Source organism: Solanum verrucosum, unplaced genomic scaffold, assembly GCF_900185275.1.
Source record: "Solanum verrucosum unplaced genomic scaffold, falcon-dt-bn FXZP01000038.1, whole genome shotgun sequence".
Taxonomy (NCBI): Eukaryota; Viridiplantae; Streptophyta; class Magnoliopsida; order Solanales; family Solanaceae; genus Solanum; species Solanum verrucosum.
In genome coordinates, this window is record NW_026020564.1 from 1,195,736 (window position 1) to 1,200,001 (window position 4,266).

A 4,266-nucleotide genomic window follows, 5' to 3' on the forward strand; every position below is an offset into this window, starting at 1 on the left:
AACTTCTTGCTATGGAAGACATAGTTTCTTCCAATGATTACTGGGTGTGGTCTCAATCATCATATTGATGGTACTGAACTTGTTCCAGATCAGTTTATAGGAGATAATCAATCGAAGCCAGTGTACAAAGCTTGGGTACGTGAATACCAACTTGTTTTAAGTTGGATTGTTGCTTCAGTATCCGAGAGTGTATTACCACAGTTAGTTGGCGCTGAAACAACTCGTGCAGCATGGAACAAACTAGTTGCGGCCTATGCATCCGGATCCAAACCACAAATCTGTGAGCTCAAAACATAACTACACACTCTGAGTCGTGACAATGCGAGCATTGAGACTTATGTCCAAAAGGCAAAAGGGATTGCAAATAGGTTGGCTGCTTTGCAACATCCTGTCAATAATAAAGATCTTGTAGAATTTGTTCTTGCAGGTCTTGGCCCTACATATTGTCCTTTCACCAGAGCACTTGAGGCACACCATAAAGATGTCACCTTTGATGATTTATATGGCATGTTGTTATATGAAGAAAGACAACTAAAAAGGGATGAAGCCCTTAATGTAATTGCTCTTTCAACTCAATATACTCAAAGCTATGTTTCCACCACACGTGGTCGAGGTAGAGGTAGAAGTGGCAGAGGTCGCGGTCATTTTTCTAATCAAGGATTTACACAATCTTCTCATAATCACACTTTCCAGAGTTATACTTCGTTAACTCAATCTGGGGTCCAATCTTCATACTCTGATATGTCTGAGATTGTTTGTCATAATTATGAAGGAAAGGGTCATATTGCACGTGTTTGCCCGTCACCCAAAGTCAATCGTGGTAATAGGGTCTCTGGCCAACCCTCTCAAAATCTGGCTAGCACCTCGACTCAACCTATGCAAAACTGGTTAATGGATAGTGGCACCACACATCATCTTACAACTGATCTTGACAATCTCGCCATCCATTCTGAATACCAAGGTCCTTAAGAAGTAACTTTAGGTCATGGTTCCAAGCTACCTATATCTCACATAGCTCAAGGCTCACTTTCTATTTCTAATAAAATATTTACTCTAGATAATATTCTACATGTTCCTACTGCCACTCAAAATTTACTATCTATTAGTTCCTTTACTATATCTAATAAAGTTTTGGTTGAATTTTTTCCTAACTTCTTTTTGGTAAAGGATTTGGCAACGAAGGAAATTCTTCACAATGGTTCAAAAATTAATGATCTATACTGTCTTCCAATGTTGAAATCACCATCATCTCCTGCTTCATATGCTGCATCCCTTGGTGTTTGACATGCATGACTAGCCCATGCATCCTATCCTACCGTCTGTAAAGCTTTGCCGTCAAGTGTCTTCGTGTCGTCCCTTAGTTTATCTCCTAACATATGCTCTACTTGTGCTCTTAGTAAGAGTCACAAAGTTCCCTTTAGTGAGTCTAGTTTTAGGGCCACAGGGCCTCTAGATTTAATTTGTTCAGATGTTTGGGGTCCTGCCCCAGTTGTTTCTAATGATTGTTATCGCTATTATGTTATTTCTTTGATCACTTTAGCAAATATACTTGGATTTACTTTCTTAAGTTTAAGTCTGAAGTTCTATCGGTTTTTATTCAATTTCGTACAATTGTGGAAAAATTCTTTGGTCGCCCAATAAAATGCTTTCAAGTAGACTAGGGGGGTGGGTAAATTTCAAGCATTTACTAGTTATTGGAGAGATAATGGCATTGTTCAATGTCCAACATGCCCTTATACTCCAGAACAAAACGGTTGTGCAGAGAGGAAACATAGACATATAGTTGAAACTGGTCGTGCCTTGTTAAATTATGCTAATGTTCCTCCAAAATTTTGGACCAATGCTTTTGACACTGCTGTTTTTACAATCAATAGATTGCCCACTCTACTTTTGAATAATTATTGTCCTTTTAGTATTTGATTCAAAACAGATCCAGATTATTCTCATTTGCGTATTTTTCGATGCCTTTGCTTTCCATGGCTCCGTCCTTACACAAAAGATAAGTTATCTCCTCGCTCTAAATCTTGTGTTTTTCTTGGTTACAGTAAGATTCATAAGGGTTATAAGTGTTTTGATCCCCTCACATCTAAATTTTATGTCTCTTGCCATGTTGTTTTTGATGAAAATACTTTTCCATTTGTTGTATGACATGTCGTGGTGCCCAATTCTTTGTCTAATTTTGATAGCACACATGTTACTATTTAGTTGCCAATGCCAACTACTTTTGCATCATCTCCTTATTCGAATGTACCCATAAATAGGTGTCAATATTCTCCTACGCAACCATCTCCATTGTCCTCAAACCAACTAGTTGCTTCCAATGTTTCTAATTCAATGGACTCGACTAACTCGATGCAAGAGGCTCTTTCCACAGGTGGTCAACTTACTGCATATGGTCTTTCTTTGCGTGGCGATCTTGCACAATCGGCCTCTATGCCTAATCACTCACCTCTAACTCTTCACTGCATACCACACCTTTGAAGCCCCACAAAATAGTTGCTTGTGCACAAGCAGACTCTCTAAAACCAAAATAACCCTTGTCGTTTTCAGCTGTGACATCAATTTCACTAGATTTGACTTGTTATTCATAAGTTGCAAAATATAAGAATTGGCGCAAAGCTATGCATGATGAATACAATGCCCTCATACAAATTGGAACTTGGCAGCTAATTCCACCCTCCCCGTCCCATAATGTGATTGGATGCAAATGGGTCTTTCAAACGAAGATCAAGCCAGATGGATCAGTAGAACGGTATAAGGCGAGACTTGTAGCCAAGGGATATCATCAAAGGCCAGACATTGACTATATTGACACATTCAACCTGGTAGTTAAACCTGCTACTATTCGACTGCTTTTATCATTGGCTGTTTCTTGTCGTTGGCTTATTACACAGTTGGACATTTCAAATTCCTTTCTTCACGGACATCTTGACGAAGTTGTATATATTTCCCAACCTCCGGGTTTTGTTGATCCTTCACAACCAGATCATGTGTGCTTACTCAAATGGTCTCTTTATGGCCTTAAACATGCCTTGTTAGAGAATGCGATATTTCTAGATGGTTTTTGTTTTATGGTTCTTTTTAAATATTATGTTTAGTATGTAAAGGAAAGGTAGTCCTTGTTTTATAGATTATGTTTTGTAAGAAAGTCAATAGTGGTTGGATATGTATGGTCCTCTACTTACTTTGGAAAAGCTTATGTAGATATATGTGTGTATGCTTTTTGAAATCTGTAATTTGAATGAAAAGAACTGCTATTAAACTAAGTCATTTCTTCCTGTTAGTTTCTAATACTAACAGTGGTATTAAGAGCCCTTCTTCTTGAGGAATCCGTTAAGGCAAGAACGCTAAAGTTTTTTCTCCTTCTAAGGTGAGAGCTGAGCAGCAGTAACATGGCATGCAACGACTTCTTGGGTACATGACCTCCTATGTTTACAGGAGTAAATTATTGCGTATGGGTGATAAAGATGTAGGCTTATCTCAAAGCTCTTAGTCTATGGGAAACAATTGAAAGTGAAGATGATCATCTTCCACTTGGACCAAATCCAATAGTTGCACAAATGAGGATTTATGAAGATACGAAGTCAAGGAAACCAAAGGCTCTCACATGTCTTCATTCAACACTTTCAAATATGATTTTCACAAGAATAATGGCTTGTGAAACACCTAAAGATCGCTATCTAGTCCTCCATTTGATCCCCCACATTGACTGTAGGTCTTGTAAAACTCGATGTGGCAAGTGATCACTCGACATGTCACCGCATGGGAGAAGCTAAAAGAAGAGTTCGATGGAAGTGACAGAGTGAAGACTGTCAAACTCTTAACTCTCAAAAGAGAATTTGAGATGTTCAGGATGAAAGAAGAAGATACTGTGAAAGAGTATTCTGCCAAACTTGTCGAGATTGTTAACAAAATAAGGTTGTTTGGTGAAACCTTTCCACATTCAAAGGTGGTGGAGAAGATGATGATAAGCTTACCAACAAGGTTCGAGTCCAAGATTTCAGCAATAGAAAAATCTTGTGATTTGAAGACTTTATCTGTGGCAGAACTGATCAGCAAGTTGCAAGCCCAAGAACAAAGATCAAGTATAAGAGATGAAGAAGTAGCAGAAGTGGCATTTCAGGTACAACATAAAGGCAAACAACCTATGAAGGACAATAGAAGGATGGAAGGAGATAAAGCAGCAAAGGGAAAACCATGAAAGGAATCTTCAAAGAAAGGGAAGTTTCCACCTTGCGGCCATTGCAAAAGAACCAATCATCAAGA

The 4,266-nt window shown here is 38.5% G+C and overlaps 2 protein-coding genes and 1 pseudogene across 2 annotated transcripts in view; 2 read left to right on the forward strand and 1 right to left on the reverse strand.

Moving 5' to 3' along the window:
- Positions 1 to 4,266, forward strand: part of LOC125810249 (methyl jasmonate esterase 1-like) — a 364,593-nt gene that overhangs the window by 307,468 nt on the left and 52,859 nt on the right. The gene's annotated exons all lie outside the window — the stretch shown is intronic.
- The window catches only part of LOC125810235 (red chlorophyll catabolite reductase, chloroplastic), a 1,038,333-nt gene that overhangs the window by 189,582 nt on the left and 844,485 nt on the right, over positions 1 to 4,266 (reverse strand). The gene's annotated exons all lie outside the window — the stretch shown is intronic.
- LOC125810273 (uncharacterized) lies at positions 34 to 2,205 on the forward strand (annotated as a pseudogene).